This window comes from Camellia sinensis, chromosome 4, assembly GCF_055761805.1.
Source record: "Camellia sinensis isolate YWXY chromosome 4, ASM5576180v1, whole genome shotgun sequence".
Taxonomy (NCBI): domain Eukaryota; kingdom Viridiplantae; phylum Streptophyta; class Magnoliopsida; order Ericales; family Theaceae; genus Camellia; species Camellia sinensis.
The window spans coordinates 123,442,380-123,455,402 of NC_138964.1; the positions used below are offsets into that span (position 1 = coordinate 123,442,380).

The 13,023-nt window shown below is 38.1% G+C and overlaps 1 long non-coding RNA gene across 1 annotated transcript; it reads left to right on the forward strand.

Moving 5' to 3' along the window:
- Window positions 1-7,362: 7,362 nt before the first annotated feature.
- On the forward strand, window positions 7,363-11,795 carry LOC145789468 (uncharacterized). The gene is made up of 2 exons (XR_014327449.1): window positions 7,363-8,509; window positions 8,585-11,795. It is a non-coding gene; the product is annotated as an uncharacterized LOC145789468 (long non-coding RNA).
- Window positions 11,796-13,023: the final 1,228 nt, after the last annotated feature.

Sequence of the window (13,023 nt, forward strand, 5' to 3'; positions counted from 1 at the left end):
CAAGAATATCTTGATTGGGGAAGGAGGTGGTCGAACTGTTGTGTTAACCTTTAGTTCAAAAGAGGACAAGGTTAAGCAAATGAAGGTGATCAATGAATGGTTAAAAGAATAGTGTGAGTTCATAACTGAGTGGAAGCCGGGATGTATATTTGCTTAAGAGAGATATGTATGGCTTAGTTGCCATGGCATACCTCTCAATCTTTGGAGTTGCGATACCATAACCAAGATTGGAAGCATTTGGGGGGAAGTGGTGAATATTGAAGGCAATATGAGTTAACCAGTATCCTTTGCTTGCTGCAAAGTAAGAATCGCTGCAAAATGTATGGAACCGATTAATATGGCTATCAATCTAAAGTGCAATGGCTACTCCTATCCAGTAAGGGTGTTCGAGGATCACTGTATGTGCAGCAAAACAATGGATAAGGTTATTGATCAAAGCTCTCTAGATCTGGAAGAACAGAACAGTGTTAACCAGCATGGAGAGGATAAGGAAGAAGGTGATAGAGATGACTCACCTAATGACATGGAGCATGGAAATGAGGTGTCATTGACAGGAGATCCACATGGCATAAGAAGGAGGTATAAGTTGAAAAAAAAGCAGTGCTGGAAAAGTGATACGAAAGTTGAAGAAACTAAGACTGGAGAAGACATTGTAATCGACAAAGGAGCATGCGGTTTATTGATTATGCTGGGGAATAATATTAATAGCTCCTTTGTCGGGTGTCAGAAGGTAGATAATCACATTGTAACAGTGGGTTTTATGAATAGTATGAGTGGATTAGGTATGATAGGGCCTATTATAAACTTAGAAGTGAAGTTGGGCCAAGCCCATTCAAAGGAACAGCTTGATGGGCCACTTTCTAGAGTTAGTAGATCAAATGAAATAGAAATTTTTGAATCCATAAGGCCTGCTAAATTGGGTCCTAGAGAAGGAGGACTAACCCAAATTAAGCCAATGAGTGGAAGTATTGGAGCCAGAAGCTCTCCACTGAGCTTAAAGAAGATTAAATGGAAGAAGAAAGGCAGGTATAAAAGAAAGACTAACTCAAAATTGAAGGATGGTCCACTCTTTGACTTAGCCAAAGGATATGGACATAAAGGTGTTTCTTCTAGCAAATCCATCAAAAAAAAAGTGTGATTTTCAAAGTTGCAACTGCAGCACTTTCTCTATCTGCATCAATTGAGTGTGGGGTTGGTGGAAGTAGATACATGCTCAATGAAACTCAAGCAACAATAGAAATGGGGAAATTATTGGGTATCAATTACAAAGGGAAGGAAAAGGAGGTGGCAAGAAGAATTGTTGAGCTGGAATTGCAAGACAACGAAAAGGTAGCAGAGAGGGCTGCTGATACTGTGTAAACGACACACATTTGGGGTCTCTGGAGTGTATTATCATTGGTTATTATGAAGATACTATCTTGGAACATTAGAGGTTTGGGAAGGCAAGAGAAGAGGGGAATGATCACAAAGGCAATCAGGGAGAGAAAAATTGATATTGCTTTGTTTCAAGAGGCTAAGAAGGCAATTGAATCTGATGATGTGGTTTGATCATTATGGGCAAGAGATAAAATGGAATACATGGTTGTTAACTCAGATGGGCTTGCAGGGGGTCTTCTGTGCATATGGGATCCTGGGGTTTTTTAAGTAATGGAAGTTTTATCCTGCTCTCTGGTACTCTCTTCTATACCTTTGAATGTGTAATTATAAATATTCATGCACCAAATGATGTGGGGGTTAGAGACAAGTTTTGGAATAGCCTGATTATGTTAAGAAAGGATTTCCCTAAGCCACGGTGTTTAGGGGGGGGGGGGACTTCAATGAAATTAGAAACATGGGTGAAAAAAGAGGATGCTCTAGGAGGGACAGACGTATGAGAGACTTAAATAATTTCATTGATAGATGTGAGGTTACAGATCTAGATTTGCTAGGAAGGAAGTTCACTTGGTGTAATGGCCATGATGGTGGAAAATGGAGTAGGATTGATAGGCTTATAATTTACCTAGAATGGTTGGAACATTTTAAAGTAAAATTGTGGGGTTTACCTACTATAATTTCTGACCATTGCCCATAATTACTGATAGAGGATAAGAGGGATTAGGGTCCTAGGCCTTCTAGATTTATCAATGCTTGGACTATGCACCCAGATTTCTCTCATTTTTTGAAGAAATTGTGGAATGAAACAAATGTGGAGGGTTGGGCTAGATACAAGCTCCAAGTTAAGTTGAAATCCTTAAAGCTAGCTCTCAAGCAGTTGAATTTGGAAGCATTTGGGAATTTGAATACAAAGTTGATACAAGCTGAGGTAGAGTTGGATGCCCTTGATTTGGAAGTTGAAAACAGAGAGCTAGCTGAAAATGAAAAGAAGAGGAGGGCTGCAGTGATGGGGGAAATTTGGAAGCTAAGCAGGATGGTGGGCAGGCTTTGGTTACAAAAATCTAGGCTAAACTGGCTCTTGAATGGGGACAAAAATATTAGATTTTTCCATATCATGGCAACTTGCAGGCAAAATAAGAACATGAAAAGTTCGTTCATTGAAAATAAAGAGGTGATTGATGATCCCTCAAGGGTGAGGCAGAAATTGAAACTTCATTTTGTTAAGCAATTTTTTGAGTCATGGCAATGCAGACCTACACTTGGTGGGGAATTTAAACTTGTCAGCCATGGCCCTATGTTTAATAGTTTGGAGGCAGAGTTTATAGAACTTGAAATTCTATCAGCTGTCAAAGAGTGTGATGGCAACAAAGCTCCACGACTAGATGGCTTTACTTTATCTTATTTTCAGAAGTTTTGGGGTGATGTGGTATAATTTATGAAGGATTTTCATAGAAATGGATGTCTGGTAAAAGGCATCAATAGCTCTTTCATAACCTTGATTCTGAAAAAGGAGAACTCTGTGGAACTAGCAGATTTTAGACCGGTAAGTCTAGTAGGCTCACTGTACAAGATTCTAGCTAAGGTACACACTAGTAGATTGAAGTCTGTCTCACCTGAAATTATTAGTGAAGCATAATTAGCATTTTTGGGTGGTAGAAATATACTTGATGGAGTCTTGATTGCCAATGAGGTAGTAGATAGTTGGAAAAAAATAAGAAAGAATCGGTTAATCATTAAACTGGATTTTCAGAAAGCATATGATGTTGTCAACTGGGAATTTCTATTCTCTATGCTTTCAAACTTTGGATTTGGGCACAAATAGATCTCTTGGATTAATGAGTGTATGACCATTGTGAAATTATCTATACTTGTCAATGGTTCCCCAACTAAGGAGTTTTGTCCTCAGAGAGGTTTGAGGCAAAGCAATCCCTTATCCCCTTTCCTATTTAATATAGTGACTGAAGGTTTGAACATTTTGTTATCAAGGGCTCTACATATGGGATTGATTAAAGGTGTGAAGATTGGATCCAATGATGTATTAATTTCTTACCTACAATTTGCTGATGACTCAATTCTATTTTGTAAAGTTGAAGATGATGAAGTGGTGAACTTAAAAAGGATTCTAAGGTGTTTTGAGATATTATTTGGATTGAAAATTAATTATCACAAAAGTATGGTGTGTGGTGTTGGTGTATCTAATGGCAATCTAGCAAACTTTGCTTCTCTACTAAACTGCACTGTCCAGAATTTGCCCATCAAGTATCTTGGGTTACCTCTTGGGGCCAATCCTAGAAGAAAAACAACATGGCAACCTATATTGGGGAAGGTTAGATCCATACTTGCTGGGTGGAAAAGGAATCTTCTATCATTTGCAGGTAGGCTCACATTGATCAAAGCAGTTGTGTCTAGTTTACTTGTATACTATCTGTCACCATTTAGAATGCCAAAGGGAATAGCTAAAGAGATTGAAAGGCTTCAAGCATCATTCTTATAGGGTGGCTCTAATCTGAAATGAAAATTCATATGGTGAAATGGGAGGAGATCACAAAAAAGGGTTGATCAAGGTGGTTTAGGGATTAGGAGAATCAGAGAGGTGAACACTTGTTTACTCATCAAATGGTAGTGGAGATTTGGTTTTGAAACAGGTGCTCTTTGGAGAAGAGTGATTTGTAATAAATATGGAATTGGGATTGACAAGTAGAGTCCTAATTTTAATCTTAGTAGTAGATATTCTAGAATTTGGTTTGACATTATTGCCATTGCTGATCAGAGATGAGACTAGGTTAGGTTCTTTGAGCAGAATTTTCAAATTCAAGTTGGGGATGGATCTATAACCAGATTCTGGTATGATAAGTGATGTGGAAATGTATGTCTTAAGAAAGAATTTTCAAGCCTGTTTAGCCTTGCTCAACATAAGGAAGGTTCTGTTAAGTACTACTCTGATTTGAAAGGAAGTTCAGTTGAATGGGTGATACCTTTCAGAAGGGTTTTGTATGAATGAGAGGAGTTGGAAGTATCAAGATTACTTAATCTACTAGCAGCAGCTCCTTCTTTCAGACCTGATCTTGATAATGTACCTTATTGGGCTGTGGAATCCTTAAGAGTGTTTTCCACCTCTTCTGTGTATAAGTTCTGTTCTGATAATTTTGGCTCTTTAGTTTGGGGTTGCAGGTTGGTGTGGTTCAAGCCTATTCCACCCGAAGTCCAATTCTTTGGTTGGTTGGCTTGAAAGAACAGAATCAAATCTGTTGAGTTTCTGCAGAAAATTGGGATTTGAGTAGCAATTCAGATATTAAATGCATTCTTTGCAAAGCTGACCTTAAGTCTGCTCGCCATGTCCTTCTTCTGTGTCTTTTTTCTTGGCATATTTCGGCTGCAATGTTAAAGTGGTAGGGTTTTTAAGGGGCGTTGTCGGATTCAGTGGAAAAGGTACTTCTTTGGTGAAATAGAGCCAAAGTTAGGAAATCAAAGAAAGTGACATGGAGAAGTATACCTCTAGCAATGTTGTGGTCTATTTAGAAGCTCATAAATGAATGTAAATTCAATAACTCAATTCATTGCCTTGACGAAGTCATTGAGTTTTTCAAGACTAAAGTTGCTTTATGGGCGAAGACATTACCTAAACTAGCTCAGTTTTTAGTTAATGACTTCATATTTAACATGAAGCAAATCAGAGTTTGCATTGGTAGCAATATGAATGTGTGATTCCTACTGAGCATTGGGGTCTTGGCTATTTCAGGGCTGTAGAGTATTGGGCTGCTGCTACTGGTCTGTTTTGCTGCTGCTGTTCTGTTTGCTGCTACTGGTCTGTTTTGCTGCTGCTGTTCTGTTTGCTGCTACTGATGTTTTACTTATTGGTTGCTACTGGCAACTAAAGCAAAAGAAAAGGGTGTTTGAGGAAAGGACTTTAGCAAATAAGATCAGGAGATGTATCAAGTGAGGTATAATAGGGATATTGATGGGTATTGGTGTATAAAGCAAAGAAGATTGCTGCTGCTGAGTGAATTTATGGGGTGAAACAGAGGTTTTTTACTAGTATTTTTGCTCTGTTGATGGTATTCAAAATTGTAACAGATCGGGAGATGTTGATGGGTACTGGTGTATAAAGCAGAGGAGATTTGTTGCTGCTGAGTGATCTTCTAAGGCGCTGTGTGATTGTTGCTGTTGTGTGCTGGTAGTGTGATTTTTTACGATGCTGTGTCAGTTTCTGCTGCAAGTGAGAGATCATGTGGCATAGGAGGTCTGTTGGTGTATGATGCTATTATGAGGTTACAAACCTGTATGCTGTTTGGTGTTGGTAAAGAGGTTGTATATTAGGTAGATAAGATTTGCTGGTGTGTGCAGCTATTATGAGATTGCCCCTGGTGAAAAGTTGTTTCTGTTGCTATTGGAAGCTTACTGGTTTGGTGTTGGTGAAAGGGTGCATCAATTGAGTTGCTCTTTGGTGTAGCTGAGTTATGTTGATTGTTGTTTTTGCTGTGTTGTTGTTATGTTTTTTCTACTTTTGGTTGCTCTTGATTGGCTTCTCACCAATCTTGAGTCAAGTGCTAGCAAATGATTGTGTTTCCTTTGCGGTGCCAACCTAGTTAGGATTGTTGAGGTTAGTTATGATGCTTTCTGCACTTCTCCGATTTGTTGATGTAATTTTGCATGTATTTTGCTTTTTCATCAATAAATCTTTTTTTGCTGATCAAAAAAAAAAAAAAAAACTTGAAGGAGGAAGAAAGCAGACAATGGATTTGTAAAAAAATATTAACTTCTATTTTATTCATAAGTTTTTTTATTTTTTATTTTCTTCATAAATCGTTATACAAATTTAAAGTTTAAATACAACATAAATACCAGAATAATATATTTATATAAATAAAACAATAAATATTAGCAAATGTTGCCTAATTAATAAAAAATTTAAAGTTTTATAATTTTGTTACAATAAAAAAATAGAGCCAATAGACTATCAACAATTCGTTAAGGTGGTGTTTGATTTGAAGGATTAGGCCATGGAATTGGACTACTAGTCCGGAAGGACTAGTAGTCCATTGTTTGGTATTAAATTTTTGCTCCGGACTAATAGTCCGGTTTGTTAGATTGTTGTATCGGGGGAGGGGATGGGACAGAAATTATAGGATGAGTTATTCCATGGGATTAGCCAATGAAATTACATTTTTGACCCTTCAGTATTTAATATGTCTTTCTTCATCTTTCACCCATTTGTGCTTTCACAGCAACTTCATTATTTCATTGCAGCAAAACCCTAGGGCCATTTTCTGTTGAACCTTTGCATCAAGTTCAGATCTATAATCTTCGATCTTCATTCAGGTTTGAAACTCATTCTGCATCTTTGATTTTGTTTGCTATTTATTTTTTTTTTCATTCTTCTTTTTTTTTTTTTTCCAGAGTTTTTCGGTTTACATCTTTGATTTTGAAACTCAAGTTCATTCTATATCTTTTATTTTCATTCATTTGCATCAAGTTCTACATCTTTGATTTTGAAACTCATTCTCATTATTTATTTTTTCAGTTTTTTTTTTTTTTGAATATATTCAATTCGATATTCTGTGACCAGTCTTGGGTTAGTGCTCTGTTTTATTTATTTATGTATCTTTTATGTACCTTAGATCTATGATAGTGGCAAGAAATTTTTGTAGTTTTTTTTTTGCTTTGTTTTTTGTTTATAGAAAGAAAAATCTATTCTCTGTTCTTTTTTCTTTTCTTTTTTTTACAGAAGGAAAAAATCTATGCTCTGTTTACAAAAACAAAAATCTGACTGGCCTCATCTTTACATGTATCCTGATACTTGATCAAGATCAATTTATGTTGTATGTACTCAATTTAATCAAATACTTTTAGTTTGTTTAAAAAAAAATGATAGAAATTGAAAACATTTTTTTGTGGATTGTAAATATCTGTTAAGTGTAATTAATTGTTCTATTGTTCTATTGTTCATATTTTTTTTTTAATTTTTGTGGATTGTATACATCTGTTGAGTGTAATTAATTGTTCTATTGTTCTATTGTTCATATTTTTTATTTTTATTTTTGTGGATTGTAAACATCTATTCAGTGTAATTAATTGTTCTATTGCCCTATTGTTCATATATATATATATATATATATATATTTTGTGTGTGGATTGTAAACATCTGTTGAGTATAATTAATTACTTACTAATTGTTTATGATTTGCCGTTATGTTTTCTCCTTTACTTAATTTATTTGTAATTTTAAATATTTTCTTGTATATAGAGATGGATCAAAATATCAATGATTTTGATGATGGCAATAACGATGAGCTTGAATTATACGTAGTGTTGCAAGCTGTAATGCAAGAACTACATGCCTTATGCACCGTAGCTTTTGTTGTCATTGAGGTTGTCTTGAAGAGATATTTATCTAGATATTACCATAACTTTATTAGAGGGCCTAATCGATTGCAAAAACAAATGGACCATATTAACCGTTTAGTGAGAGAAAGTGACATAACATGTGTTGAACAACTCCATATGGATCGGCATTCTTTTATGACTTTTTGCAATATGGTTCATACAATAGGCGGGTTAGGGCATTCAAAATATGTCACTTTAGAAGAGAATGTGGTCTTTTTCCTCTTCATCTTGGCACAACACTTGAAAATACGAAATATTAAGATCAACTTCTATAGGTCTAGAGAAACTGTTAGTCGATATTTCAATGATGTCTTAAAGGCTATGCTGCGTCTACAAGTCAATTTACTCGTCACACCAAATCCTATAACTGAAGCAAGCACCGATCCAAGGTCGAACTGCTTCCAGGTAATGGATTTGTAAATATTTGGTAACATTGCATTACTTTTTTTTATTTCTTTTATTAAATCTTTTTTATCGAAAACAAAAATCATAACTATTATAATATCTATTGAATTGGTTTGTTTAGAATTGTCTTGGAGCACTCGATAGCACCTATATTAAAGTTCTTATACTTATGGTTCATCGAGCAAGGTATAGGACAAGAAAATGAGAGATTGCTACTAATGTTTTGGAAGTTTGCTCCCAAAACATGAATTTCATATATGTGTTGCCAGGGTGGGAAGGATCAACGGCCGACTCTAGGGTTTGAGAGATGCAATCAATCGACGCAATGGCTTAAGGATCCCAAATGGTAATACAAAAGTACTTAATTTTTCTTAAATTCATGAATAATAATTTAATCTAATGCATAACGTTCCACGCACAGGTTACTATTACCTAGTGGATACGGAGTATACGAATGGGAAAGGATTCCTAGCACCATACCGTAGTCAGTGATACCATTTGTCTGTTTGGAGAGAAAGTGCAACTCCAAATAATTACCAAGAATGTTTCAACATGAAACATGCATCAGCCAGGAATATCATAGAAAGGTGTTTTGGAATGTTGAAAATGAGATGGGCTATACTTCGCAGTGCATCATACTATCCTATTAGAACCCAAAATCGAATTATCATAGCATGTTGCTTGTTACACAACTTCATTCGATGAGAGATGGCAGTTGACCCTATAGAGGATGATTCAGACTTAGAGGATGCCTTAGAAAATCAACCCCCAATGAGAGATGATTTTATTGAGACTGTTGAGACATCTAACGAGTGGACTGAGTGGAGAGATACTGTAGAAAATTTAATGTATAAAGAGAAATAGAGAATTGTATTATTGATTGATATAATGTTATTGATATCTATTACAATGATTCATGATTCCTATATATAGAAGAGGGTGAGTGTGTAGTAGGTAAGGAGTAGGTGAAGTGGAGGTGGTAGTGGTGTAGTGGGTTAGGTTTAGTGGAGTAGGTGAGGTGGTAGTGGTGTAGTGGGTTAGGTTTAGTGGAGTAGGTTTAAGTGGGTGAAGTAGGTGGAGAGTAGGTGGATTTTAACAGCCCCCCGCAAACTCAAGGGGGGATAGGAACTAACCAACTTGAGTTTGGAGAGAGTAACAAAACAAGAAAATACATAAAAATAAAAGAGGATAGGAGACACTGTATGGTCGTGTCAGACCATTGGTGAAGACACTAGATGGTGGTGTCATAACGTTGTAGAGGACACTGTATGGTGGTGTCATAACGGTGTAGAGGACACTGGATGGCGGTGTCAGACCGATATAGAAGACAGTTTATGGGGTCATGTCGGACCGTTGTAGCAGACAATGTTGTGACAGTTGTTGTGACAGTTTACGGAGTCTTGCTGGACCCTTGTAGAAACTAACCGGAATCAATGTCGGGACAGTTTACAGAGTCTTGTCGGACCCATAAAGGAGCTAACCGGAATCAATGTCGGGACAGTTTACAGAGTCTTGTCGGACCCATAAAGGAGCTAACCGGAATTAATGTCGGGACAGTTTACAGAGTCTTGTCGGACCCATAAAGGAGCTAACCGGAATCAATGTCGGGACAATTTACAGAGTCTTGTCGGACCCATAAAGGAGCTAACCGGAATCAATGTCGGGACAGTTTACAGAGTCTTGTCGGACCCCAAAAAAAGTCGCACCCTCAAAAGGTGTGCCTAATCTTTCAAAAGGCGTGCCATCAAAAGGCGTGCCCAATCCATAAAAAAGCGTGCCATCAAAAGTTGTGCCCTCAAAAGGCGTGCCCATTTGTCGTCTGGCGTCAAGTGGCGCGCGATACGCGTGGCTGCCTTTAACCAAGACGGAGGCTGAGGCTGAGGCAGAAGCTGAGACAGAAAAACTGAGAGAAACCTCTGAAAAATTCTTCCTTTGCTGAGAGAGAAACTCTGTAATACGCTGTAACACTCTGTTGCCCAGAAAATGGCTTCGTCTTCCCGTGGGCTGCTCACTCTCTTTCCCGACTTCAATGAGTCAACAAGAGAGAGAACTGGTGCGGTGGCCAGTGAACCTCAACCAAACACCTCTGTGTTTGCTCCGTTGAACTTTCCGATGCGGTCGGTGGAGCAAAAAATGGCGGTGCAAACTGATATTGAGGCCAATCAGTATACTCTGAAGTCATGTGTGGAAACCATGACTACGGTCACAAACTTGTCGCACCGGCTGCAGAGCAGGACAAATGAAGTGCAACAGTTAAACTCCCAGCTGGCTCTGCTCCAACGCATGTATAAGGATGCGCGAGCAGAGATCAGTGTGCTAAAGGCAGAAAACAAGGAGCTGAAGCGGAAGGCCACCGTGATGTTCCGATTTGGAGGTCCGCCATATGCTGTAGTGGAGGAGCATGATGGAATGATTGTGCCCAGTGGAGTGGGAAACACGGAGGCAATACCGTCAAGGGCCGCCCAGGACGGAGGCAAGAAGAAGAGACCTGCAGCAGAGTAGAGAAGAAAAATCCCACTGTGGATGTGGTTGTGTTGGTTTTTTTTTTTTTTTTTTTGTGTAAAAATGTGATCGGGGTTGATCCCTGAGATGAATAAAATGAGGTTGGTGTGCAGTTCGTCTTCGTCTTCCGCTTTTTTTTTTTTTTTTTTTGCAAAGAAATAATAATAACAAAAAAAGGTTTCGTGGCCCACGGTGTTGTGAAAACCTGCAATGGGTTTGGGATTTTTTTTTTTTTTTTAATAATAATAATAATAATAATAGATTAATAATAAAAAAAAAACAGGTGTCTCGGGAGATTGGAAAGTAAAAAGGGGGTACATGATGAGGGGTTAAAGCTGGTGGATGAAAACATGTGAGAGGCATTGGGTTTAAAGAAAAGAAGAGTGGGTGGACAATAATAAAATAAAAGAAAGGAAAAGAGGGGGACAAAAGTTGGTGGACAGTTGGATGAAGAGAAAGGGAAAATCCCAGATCAGTTCATGGATTAAAATGAGGTCCAGTGGTATTGCAGCCGTGGGTGGTATCACCGAGGGAGTGAGAGGGGCCGCGGATGGAGAGAGTTGTATTCTCTCCGGATTTCCCTTATATCTTTCTTGGATCGCTTTGAGCTTTGGTTGAAGGTTTTGCAGTGCCAGTGTTGATTCAACTTGTTTCTTTGTCAGGGGATAAGTTGCAATTTTAACGAGAACCGTGAGCAAAATAATTGCAAATCCGTAGGCATAAGGTACATGCACTGCTGTGGAGATGGAAGCGGAGCTGTGGAGATGGAACTGGAGATTGCGGTGGCACACTGGTGGCAGCGGCGCGGTGCTTCTGCGGCTGCTCTTGTGGTGGTTATTGGCGGTGATCGGAGTGAGTTTGGTCACCGGTGAGGAGTCAGCATGAAACTGCCCTTCACAAATAATACCAAGGACCAGAATCAACATAAGGCTATGAAGTTCAACTTGCCTGAAGATGATGATCTGATGAGTGATGATGAATTTTGATGACGAAGACGTTGATGATGATGATGATTTGGATGATGAGATGATGGATGGTGCACCCCATCATCCTCTTAACAAGATGAAACCACAACCCATGATGATGGCTAATGGTCAGCAGATGCCTAACATGATGATGATGATGAATGGCCAGCAGCATCCACAGCTTATGAATGCGCTGGCTCAGGCCAAGGGTGGTGGCGGTGGAAATATACCTGTTCAGGTGAATGATGGAAAGAGTGGACTAGGTTGAGGTCCGGCGGGCGGCCAAGGCGAGGTTGCCGCCCGCCGGTGAAGCGAGAAATACTAAGGTCTTAACCTTGCTCTGATACCATGTAGAAAATTTAATGTATAAAGAGAAATAGAGAATTGTATTATTGATTGATATAATGTTATTGATATCTATTACAATGATTCATGATTCCTATATATAGAAGAGGGTGAGTGTGTAGTAGGTAAGGAGTAGGTGAAGTGGAGGTGGTAGTGGTGTAGTGGGTTAGGTTTAGTGGAGTAGGTGAGGTGGTAGTGGTGTAGTGGGTTAGGTTTAGTGGAGTAGGTTTAAGTGGGTGAAGTAGGTGGAGAGTAGGTGGAGAGTAGGTGGATTTTAACAGATACATTTGCAATACAATTGTACAACAATTGTTTGGCTAATGGAGGGGGTAGATAAAGATAACTTTGTTTTGTTGTTAAACCATTTAAATTTGTGATGTGTCATTGCTATGTACGTTTATGAATAATTGACATTGTGGATATTGACTTATATTTGCAATGGTTGGTATTATGATATATATGTTTGTGAGTTATTTATATTTTATGATAATGTATATGAAATGTTCAATTATTACTATAGGTATGGATAATAAGGTATCCAATTCTCGTAAGAAAAAGAATGACAAGGTTGATTCATTAAAACAAAAGCGAATATGGAGCCCACGTGAAGAAGACTGTCTAATTCAGCCTTGTTGTTCGTTGTGGATGATGGAATGAAAGTTGACAATTCTTTCAAGGCAGGCTATCTTATGAAATTGGAGAATAAAATGGCAGAGTTGTTACCGATAACAGATTTACGTGGCTCTCCCCATATCGAATCAAAGATTAAAATATGGAAGAAGCAATTGTCTAGTATGCTTGCTACTAGTGGGTTTGGATGGACTGATACTGACGTAGAGAGTGATAGTGTATGGAAGGCATATGTTGGGTAAAGTTATCTCCTTTTAGTTATTTACGTACTATTGTATATGTATTTTAACCTTATGTTGTAGATATTAATTAGGATTAGTTGGTCATTGTAGAGAGACAACGATGCAAAACACCCGAGGAACAAAACTTTCCGACATTTCGGTGAATGGATTCAAATATTTGGCAAGGATCGAGTTAC